This window comes from Meleagris gallopavo, chromosome 14 (genome assembly GCF_905368555.1).
Source record: "Meleagris gallopavo chromosome 14, MGAL_WU_HG_1.1, whole genome shotgun sequence".
NCBI classification, from domain to species: Eukaryota; Metazoa; Chordata; class Aves; order Galliformes; family Phasianidae; genus Meleagris; species Meleagris gallopavo.
The window spans coordinates 9,116,330-9,126,920 of record NC_139417.1 but is presented as its reverse complement, the minus strand read 5'-3'; the positions used below and the strand labels follow the sequence as shown (position 1 = coordinate 9,126,920).

Below are 10,591 nucleotides of genomic sequence, written 5' to 3'. Positions count from 1 at the left end.
CACTGCATGTTTGAGGATGCAGATCTCACTATCAGCATCTGCATTCTGTGCTCATGTGCTATGGGTCAGACCAACTCAAAGTGAGATCCAGCACCCTAAATCCGTGCAGCACAAGAAAACCAGGACACAGAAACAGCAAAGCCAAAGGGACCAACAGGCTGACAGGGGTATTTTTGGGGTTGGGGAAACCCTAATGAATAGATTTTATGGTGTACAAATCCCCCCTTTTTTTTTTTTCCTTTTTTTTTTTTTTAGCATTGATGTTTCTTTCTGCCTCTCCCTTCCAGAACTGAAATGCCATCTCATGGAGCACAGTGACCTCCCTGGAGGTGTGTCTCCAGGCTGTGGCTTCATGCCTCCCTGTCTCATGGGAGACACGGGATTTCCTTCCTAGCCTGTCTCCCACACAGTGCTTTCTTTGGAGCATTTATGTTTCTGTAGCACAGGACTGAGCTGAGAGGCAGCTCAGAGCACATGTGGGAAGGTGTCCTGTGCAAAGGCTGCCCTTAAGCATCGCTCTCCAGCCCCAGCTTGGCCATTTACGGTGTGTTGTGTTTGCCAAACATAAATTGAAATAGTCCTTGAACAATTGCATTGGCATGTGTGTGTCTTTTTCTCCAGCCAAGCAGTGAAGGCACCATGGCTCCTGTTGCAGAGCATGCCAATACTTGGAACATGCTCCTGCCAATATCCCACATAAATCACGCCTTATCCAGCCCTCCTCAGTCCTTCTGGAGATTCCTACTTCATTGCAAGCGATACACGATGGATCTGTGCTTCCTCGGAGCATCACATTGCAGGCAGATCTCAATATGTGTATTTACGGTAAGTCTGAAGTTGTAGAACTGTTCTCCTTTCTACTGTCAAGTGTGTGCTTCAGCCCAGCATGGGATGTTTGAGAGGGGATTACAACTTGTTGAACACCACAGAACACTTTTAGCCCTCTAAGCATTTGGGTTTGAAGAGCTGATCTTCCTGCAAAGCTAAAGCTAAATCTAACGCTGTAAGGTGGATGGGATTTTGGTGAACATCCACACTTCAGCAGGAAAAACTTGACCAAGTCTCCTTGCCTGTTTGGGTATAAGTCTACAGTTATACGTAAGTTAGTTTGATTGAGGACCTTCATTATACCATCCAGATTTGGCAACCCTGCCCATGGCAGGAGGTTGTAGCTTGATGATCTTTAAGATCTCTTCCAACCTAAGCCATTCTATGATCTTTGCTTAGTTTGACTTTCTCTAATCAGCAAGGTGCTACATACCAGAAAGGACCATTTGGATGACTTGGGAGTGTCAGCGTGGAGCCTAGAACACGTTTGGCAGAGCCAAAATACCAAAACCCAGCAGAAGGGGACAGGTTTCCATGTGAATGTTAGGAAAGAGGCTCACACTCCTCATTGTCTGAGGAGATGGAAGCGGGGTGGTGGCAGGGGCCAGGTCCCATTGGGAATGTGAGTACCCAGCCCCACTGCCAGCCCTCTGCCATGCGTCCCAACTCGCTTTGAAGCCCTGAGCTGTGGGAGGGATGCTCGCTGTGCACCTTGCCTGCTGATGATCCCTAAATTAAGAAATGCAAATCTATTCAGGGCCAATTCCTTTTCCAAAGGCAACTTTCCTCTGTTGCTAATTCCCCGCGTGGCTTCTATACAGACCCCTCACAAACACCTGCAGCTCTTTTTTTTTTTTTTTTCCCTCTTTCCTCTCCCCCTTTTCCAGGGAGGGGGTGGCGATGGGGAGTTTATTGAAAATCTTTGTTTTCTCTGGTGCGATGAAACTTGGTTTGCTCTTTTGCCTCCTTTTCTTTCCCCTTTTCACAGAATAAATACAGCTGATCCATCCCCAGCCCCTCTGCACGTGCCTGAAGAATAAATCGCCCGCCTCCCCCCCAGCCCCCTCCGTTAATTCTTTCCCCCGCTGCTGTGTTTGCTTTTTTTCACTGCAGCTGTAGCGCTGGTCGCGAGCGTGAGCTGACCTATTGCTGGTTTGTTTGGCACCCCCAGAAAAGACTTTGAAAGCAACCCTAGAGCCTTTAGTAGTCTTCTCCCTCCCCTCCCCAACCCCCCCTTCTTATTATCACAGCACTCTCCTTTTGTTGCAGCGCAATGCAAACATACACGCGTGCAGCCCAGGGAGCAAAGCGTTGGGGACCGGAGCCCCAGAAATATTGCACTGTCCAAAGTCCACGGGTTAAAACAAACATCAACACTGCGTCAAATAGTTTGCCCGTAAGAGTCTTTTGTTATGAAGATAAGCTTGTTATCTCTTTCATTCAGATTTTAATCTGACAGGTCATTTGCATACTGCCAGCCGACTTCAGGGTGTGCATTAGATCCACTTTGCATTTAAATCCTCTGTCACTCAGGCAAATAAAAAAGGGAGGGGAGGTGGGGGGACAGCGAAGGACCTCTTTCAGATCCTCCCAGTTACTGCCGTTACTTTTAGTTGGTCCTATTGATGTATGAAAAGTTGTCCCAGCTCTTGGTGCTTTGCTTGGTTTTGGGACATCAGACACCCACCAGGCTGTGAGCTGCATGGATCAGGTCTGCTCCAATGACCCCTGGACCCTTCCTTATTCAAATCCTTCTTCAGACCCCATTTGTGTGGGCCCCTTCCCGAAAGTGACCCCTGTGGCCAAGTAATAAACCCCAGAGCTGCTCAGTGGTCCTCAATAAGGTTGAGCCTCTGTGGGGCTGCACGAGATAGGTTCAAGCTGTGCTAACAGGACAAGGAACATTAAATGGCCTGGGCACAGTGCAGCTACCAAATCACCTATTTGTCAGCTTACGTGTCAACGTGCCTCTTTGCTTGGTTATTCTGCTTGCCTAATCACGGAATTGTAGAACAGCTTAGGTTGGAAGGGACCTCGAAGATGGCTTCTCTGTATCTTATGTGTATATATGTCTTCTCTTCTTCTCTGTATGCAGCCTGAGCCTGACCTCGACTCCTTGGGTTGCATTGTGTATGTGTAGTGATCCCATGGCCAAGACTACTCACACAGCTATGGAGGTGAGTTGTAAAACAGCACCCGTGGGACACAAATCAACCATGGATGATGGAATAGTGTTTCTCTGTGGGCATCGAGAGATGCAATGGTTTCTGGTGTCCATGAGGTAATGTTGGAATTACAAATAATCACAACAAAAGCCTCCCTGGCCGTGCTTCCCACACCTCCCCACCATGTCAGAACAATGACCGGGGACAAGATTAAACCTGGCACCATTCTCCTCCTGCACACGGAGGTGGAACTGCAGCTCTGCTGAAGACCGCAGGAATTACCCCAGGGTGAGTGAAAGGTGAAACTGCTGAGTCTCCCTCCTCAAATACAATGGGGAGCCCTCGAGATAAGGCTGCAGTCCCCCTGCAGAGAGCAGGACTGTGGCCACAGGGATTGTGTCCCAAACCACCGCACACCGAGCCCCAGGAGAATGCTTTCTTCATCCCCAATGGGGTTAAAGATTGGATCTGGGGCAATTAGTGTATCCAAAAGTAGACCAGTGAATAGTGGCAGGGCATTTATTCAGCTCTAATGTGACAAGTTTAATTCCTCTGCTGAGAGCCAGTTATTTTCTTACATATATCAATTATTTGAAATAATTCTCTGAATAACATCTAGAAATAATTCAGGCAATATATCTTGATAATGAACCCATTGCTACTGAATGGCTGAAATCTCAGCTGTGCTGGTGACTTTGGCTGGGGCGAATGTTCACACGGCATTGTTTCTTCTCTTGAACAGTGGTACGTGACTTTCAGAACCAGATTCTGGTCTGAATTGCCATGTTTAGGAGGTCTCTATTATTCGCCATTTCTATAAATGTTCCCGGTAGTAAATACCTTTTGTTAGAATATTCTTGGTAAAGCAAACATAAAAAGCATATGAATTAAACTAGAGCAAATTTAAAGTGTTTATTTGAATGGACAATTAGGAGGAAAATATTTTCCATGATAGGTGGCCACCTCTAAGCCTTTCCTATCCAAATTCCACACCGCTTCGCCAAGGCTGGAGTGGAAGGGGATGGCAGAGAGATCTGTATGCAAACAGGGAAGAGTTCCTTTTGCAATCCAGTTTCTCACTCGTGCCCTTAAACTGACAACACTTAAGACCCCCAGACTAAGGGCAATGAATGCAAAATGAGAGCTCTGCAAAATCCTCTGGTTCCGGGCCAGTTCTCTTGCTTTGCTTTGCTGCTCCTTGGCATCAGTCTTTCAGCCAAGTGAGCAAATCAATGGCTAGCTTCATTGCCAAAAAATCTTCCTCACTGTTTCCCATATAACTAATGAGAATGCAAATGTGCTGCTTTTCCAGGCTGGCTTGCAACCTCCGCTGCATCCTTTCTGTGCATGGTAACGAGGAGCTTTTCTTCTGCCATGAGACCTACACGTGTCACACTGGCTTGTGGGATTGTCCTCGCTGCAGGTGAGGACCAGAGAGCTTGGGTGGCAGAGCTGGGAAGCCTGCAGCAAAGGGGGAATTGAAGCCTTCCAGACTGTTCTTCCAAGTGCAGAAGGACATGGAAGAGTAGTTTAGAATTAGAAAAGCAAGAAAGAAGCGGGTTTCTATTTGAGTTAAGACACTGCGTCAGAGCAGAAAACACAAGAATTCTGTTTGCACCTTTTGCTGTACTTCCATGTGAAAGACCCAGACCCTCCTGCCTGGGCTCTGCCTGAGGATAATAACATGTCATTACATAAGCAAGCAGCCCTGGGTGTGTTCCAGCTAGCAGAGCCTGGCCAGAACCCAGCCACAGTGTCCCCAGCCCTGGCTCCCAGGGACACAGCCCTTGCCTGTCTCCCTTTCTGGGGATGTTGGATCCAAGATGAGAGCTCAGTAGCTTATGGGCATTGTCACATCATCTGTCTCGATGGGCACTCTGGGCTCTTTGGGGACCACAGGACAATTCAATAAAGGGATGCAGTGCAAGAATTTTTCCCACAAAAACGTGTGCTCTCCATTCCCAGACAATGAACGAGTGATGCAGAGCAGGATGGAGCCTCCTGAGCAATGCCCTTTTCTCCACTCACGTCTGCTGTATGTCTTGGGGTTTGCCTCGAGTCTTCCAGGGAGCCCAGGTTCCTTGGGCTGTGCCTTCCCACCAAAGGCACTGGAGAACTCATTATTTTCAAAAGCAGCGTGACATCTTTCCTTTGTTCCTGGCTTTCCACTAGGATTTTCCATGATGCAATCCTGTATGGGGTTCCTGGCACGGAGCTGTTAAAAATCAGTAGCTGTGCCTGGAGCAAACCCATTGTTCTGCCAACACAGAGCCCTTCATGCTGCTGACTCCTGTATGGCACTGCTCCTACTGCTGAGGCTACCAGTGCCAACACAGCCATAGCTAGACACAGGCACAGCCACCAAGTTGTCACACCAAGGTGATATCAGACCTGGGCACAGCTGCAAGCTGGGACTCATTTCATTTGCAGTCCTCTGCTCCGGCAAAGAAGGGTTACTTTGGAGTGGGAAATTGAGAGGCTGTAGCTTTTATCCTGTTGGAGGAGCAATTTGCAAGGAAAACAATGCAGGATTCTCTTGGAATAAGAAGCATTAGCTGCATCATCTTTTAAAAATAATTCAGTGAAGGGAATGTTGGCTGGGGATTAGCACCCTTGCAGGCACTTGGGTTGTGGTGAGGGGATGTTGGTGAGATTTATTGATGTTGGGGATTGTTTCAAATGCATAGGTGACATCTAATGCCAGAGCGACTCCGGGGCTCACTAATAAGTCAAAGGCTCAAAGTTTTCAGCAGTACAGTTATTAACCCTGAGATTATGATACCCTTTGTGTTTTTCCAGTGTGTCTTGCCAAGGTTTTGCCTTAAGCAGAGGAAGGATGAAAAATGGAGGGCCAGAGATTTTCTTACAGCTGAAAACCGCTGTCTGCTGCGCTGCTCCTCAGGACAGCACTGAACAGGGAAACGCCTCTGCCACCCAGCAGTCATTTTCTTCATAGTGGAACAAGTGCAGAATCGTGAAGGGGAAACTCAGATGATGGTCCTGTCCAGGAAGATGCAGTCTTCCCACCCTCCTCTGCTTTGATGCCTGAACTTGAAGGACTGGTAAAACTCAAATTTCAAAAGGGCTTTTTCAATAGTTTATATAAATGCATCTGTTCCCAGGTAACATCTTCCAAGCAGATCTTATCAGGAATTATTTTTGTGGTAGCAATGAGGTGATCATCATAGAATCATTAAGATTGGAAAAGACCTCTAAGATTATCTGGTCCAACTGTCCACCCGTGACCAATATTGACCACTAAACCATCATCTCTGCTCTAAGTGGTTAATCTTAACTGAAGCTAGCACACCTGAAAAGAGACAGCTGTAGCATTTCTCCAGGTTTGGAGATGGCAAAAAACTCTCAGCTAAAACATTTGTAGCAAATAAATGAATGCAGTTACAGTGATGTTTAAGCTTAGTGACTTCATCTGAATGTGGCTGAATTATTGCACTTTGTATTTTCTGTCCCTCTCCCACACAACACGAAACATTTGCTCCCTAGAAATTTCCTTTGGTTTTATTTAAGCCATTAAAAGTAAAACAAATAGTACCTCCCTCAAGAAATAGCTGAGTTGAGCTAAACTTCTTGCTCTGCTCCAAATTTTTGAGAAATACTGATTATATCAAAATGAAAACCAATGTGTTTTGGGTGTTTGAAGGAGAATTCTTGTTTCCTTTTATTATCTGTAGTTCCTCAACGAAAAAACTACTTCCAATTGAGCCACCTGGACAATGATTTGCAGATTAAAAACAAAGAAACAGAATCTCAAGGTTAAAGAGGTTCCAGTACTGGGACAGGTGTTGAGAATTGCTCTAGATTCCATTTGGAGAGCAGAAGGAACCAACAGCAGTGACTCGGGTATAAGCTAGTGAATTACTTCCAACTTTCAAGGAAAAAAAACAAATAGCAGTGATAGCAAGATAATATCCACTGTTACTGCTAGAAGCCATACTTCAGTCTCAACTACATACTGAACAAACAGCTTTGGCCTCTTTTGCAATGATCTGAGTACTACGTATCTTTTATTTGCTTGAGAAAAAAAGACTCCTGACTATTTCTAGGCTTTGTCCTTGGAGAGGTGAGCGGGAGTGGAGGTGGTGCCTAAGACAAGAGCAGCTCATCTGCTCTCCCAGCCCTCTGGAAGAAGGAAAGCCCTAAAAAGGACCACAACTGTGTCATAGTGGTCCTCATAACTGTGCCTGTGCTCAGCTCCAACTTTGGGTTTTGTGAGATGCTGCTCCCAAAGCACACACACTCTGAGGCCAAGGATGAGTCAGAGGGACGCCGTGAGTGGTGTGCTGGGTGGTACAAGTAAGTCCTTGTTTGTGGGAGTCCATTAAAGAAGAAAAATTGTAATTAATGCCAATCAGCATGAGTTCATGGAAAATAGAATGTGATGTCTCTCTTTGGTTTTGTTGATAAAAGTGATAGTAGTGTACAAGGGTTCTGTGAGACGTTTGACTGGGTACCACATGACATTTTGATTAAGGATCTAGAGCAGTATAAAATCAAGAGGGTGTGCGTTAAATGGATTAAAACCTGGCTCCCTGACAGGTCTCCAAATGTAACTGTAAATCATCCGCCAGCTGTGTTTGTAGCGAGGTCCCTCCAGTATTCTTGCAGTTAATATCTTTATCAATGACATGGAAGAAAATGTAAAATCACCACTGATCTGGTCTACTGATGGTGTAACGAGACAGGAAGCGATAAATAATGAGGAGGAGAGGTCATGGAGGAATATGGATCGCATGGGGAGCCAGGCTCCAGCAAACAACAAATATGGTGATACAGGTGAACGCAAGAACCAAGGTTAAAGCTGCTTTTCTAGGACAAGTGCTCCAGGATGCTGAAGAAACACCTGGGGTGTGGGCAAAAGTCATCTGCGAGCTTTGGCTAGGCTTGGTAATGTATGGTCTGCCTCCTTACAGAGCATCTCAGCAGGGCTGATCCAGTACAGATTGGTGACTGGCATCTACATGTAGGGAAAAGCTGAAGTCCTGCTCACAGTGGGGTCAGTATCAAAAATCCCAGTGGTTTGGAGGAGGTGGAACTTCCATGAATGTTCTTAGGAACATTTTACCCTGGGCTATGCACAATGGTGAAACAAGCCAGAAGTTATTTTTAAACCAATGTATTACATGTTCCTGGATGAAAGCTTCAAAATTAATTTAGAACTACTGCAGGGTGTGTCGCTTGCAACTCCAGGGCTCTAGAAAGAGGTTCAATCTGCAGCAGCTGTGCTAGCTGACACATTACCTTACTCACGGGTTTCCAGTGGTATGTGATATCCCATCTTGACTTGGAAAGGCTTATATCCACCAGAAAGGTGGCAACGTACATCTTGTGGTCAGAGCAGCATCTAGCACAGCACAATCTAGAGGAGAGGGATGTTCACAATCCCTGTATTTTCAGCATGAATGTGCTCTTAGGATTGAGTTAAGCATGTTTAAGTTGGTGTTTCTTTGTGTTAGTGTTGCTTGATAAATAATATTGAGAACAGTTCAAGATTTGGTGAGATGAACAGGCTCTTGCCAGAACCTCCCATGGGGCAACTAGAGGTCATTCCCTCCCATCCTGTCATATGTCAAATCCCCCTACACACAGAAAAACAGGTTAACAGCATGCTTGTGATGCCTTAATGAGCTGAGCTACTCGGGAAAGCAGTATGCTGGTAGCCAGGTTACATATGAGCAGAGTTAGGCTAAGCAAAGACAACAAGTCTAAACTGAAACCACACCTCACAGTGCTGCACGGGGTGGAAAGTCACTGCTATAGGCATAGCTGCAATTCAGCTATCAGTCTGGTCCACGGTGACGCTGGAAGAGCCATCATTTGCCTCTTCAATAATCAGTCACCCATCACTGCTGCCTGCAGCAGGGGAAGTTTAATTTCCTGTGAATCATTTGCAAGCTTTAATTTTACATTTTTCCAAGCTTCTGTTGACAAAATAGTTGAGAACAAGCCTGGTTTGGTGGCTGCTGTTGGAAGTTGTCCTCTGGTCAGCACTATCTCCATCATCTCCAGGGTCACCTGTTGGCTGGGCTCCGGCAGCATCCCAGGTTGGTGGACTGGAGATGCTGGGAGAAAAGTTATTTGAGTTAAACACGAGTGTCTGATGTCAGGGGATTCCTGCCAGTCATTGTTCTGCTGCCTGCTTGGAAACAGGCTGAACTCTGTGGTTTTTCTATGTAGCATTCTTATGTAGCTGGCTGAGTTGACAACATGATAAATGCAATTATTTTTTCCAATTGTTATTTTTGCCCAAAGCATGCAATTGACTCTGAAATCTGCTGGACAGAGAAGGAATGCAGCATCCGCTCACAGCCCCGCAGTGGCACAATGATACTGAAGGTAGGAGTAGCAATGGTGGGAAGCAAGTGCTGCCAGATGGCAATGGTTAGGGACAGGCACCAGCCCATGCCCCCTTTATCCCACCCATGGGTTCTGGTGGTTGGGAACAACCTGCTTTCTTGTTGTGGGGAAGGATGAAGCACAGGATCAGGCAACCCTGATTTTTTTTTTTCTCTGGAAAAAAGATGTCTTGGGGTGACTTGGGCCGTTGGCATCCAGTGCTGCGTGTCGCAACATGGCATTGAGTGACAGGGTCTAGAATGGTTACAGACATAGGTTGATGGTTGAACTAGATGGTCTAAGTGATTTTTTCCAACCTTTATGATTGTATGAGTGAGCATGGTGGGGATGGGTTGGTGGTTGGGCTAGAAGTTCTTCATGGTCTTTCCAGCTTTTATGATTCTATGACACCCAGCCAAGCAAAAGGACAGGCTGCCTGAGCTCTCATCGTGGTGGTTACAGTTTGTTTTAGCCATCTTATCTAATCTCCCTCCTAACTTTTGCTGGGGGAAAACATTTATTGCTTATACAGTGTTATTCCACGAGCACTCGCTGGCTGGGGCTCTTTGCGTGTGTGTGTATGTAGATGTGAAGACCGATAACTTCAGGCCCCACAGTTTTATGGGTCAGTCAATCCCAACTGCTTACAGCGACAGATGTGGGGATGTGCTGCCTTCTTACCTGTGGGCCGTGCACTATCAGGGCGTAAATCAGTAAAGCAGGGCTCTGTTTATGCACATAAATTGCCCCAATATGACAGCTTAATACCCTTTTGACTTTTTACCCTCTGCGGGGGAGAGCCTGCAATGTCTTATGGCCCTGCTCGCCCCAGTGGTGATGCAGCCCAGCTAAAAAGGCATGGAGCACACTCTGCTCCTTAGCCTTCAGGCTTGGCCGCACAGCCACCAGCACCCCGGAGGGGATTGGCCCTTCAGCAGACTAGTCCAGCAGGAAATTATCTACTCTCCCTCTGCTAAATGACCTGCTGGGCGGCCGGTCACAGGGGCCTGAAAATGCCAGCTCCAGCTATTCCCCTGTGGACATGATTCCTAGGCACGCAAAAGCAGTAGCTTGGTCACCGGAGGGCAAAGCCACCCATCTGTGTCCTCAGCAGCACCTTGCGCAAGGCTGAGGCTCTGCTCCGCATGGCCCTGCCCAGCTGAAGGTCAGCAAGGGGAATTTTCCCTGAGCAGTGTCATGGGAAAACCTGCTGGGCTGCCTTCAAGGTGTTGGTTTGCTCCAGG

General features: G+C 46.7%; 1 protein-coding gene across 50 annotated transcripts in view; it reads left to right on the top strand.

The window, feature by feature from the left end:
• LOC116217168 (uncharacterized) overlaps window positions 1–10,591 on the top strand; it is a 93,507-nt gene that overhangs the window by 11,117 nt on the left and 71,799 nt on the right. For 42 of the 50 annotated variants that reach the window (XM_085236153.1, XM_085236154.1, XM_085236152.1 and 39 more), the window contains 5 exons: window positions 622–825; window positions 2,924–3,005; window positions 4,306–4,416; window positions 5,793–9,055; window positions 9,264–9,347. The gene's annotated coding sequence lies outside the window, so the exon portion shown is untranslated. Of the gene's footprint in view, window positions 1–287; window positions 545–621; window positions 826–2,097; window positions 2,225–2,923; window positions 3,006–4,305; window positions 4,417–5,792; window positions 9,056–9,263; window positions 9,348–10,591 lie in introns of all 50 variants that reach the window. The other 8 variants (XM_085236115.1, XM_085236103.1, XM_085236107.1 and 5 more) reach the window with 8 other exon arrangements.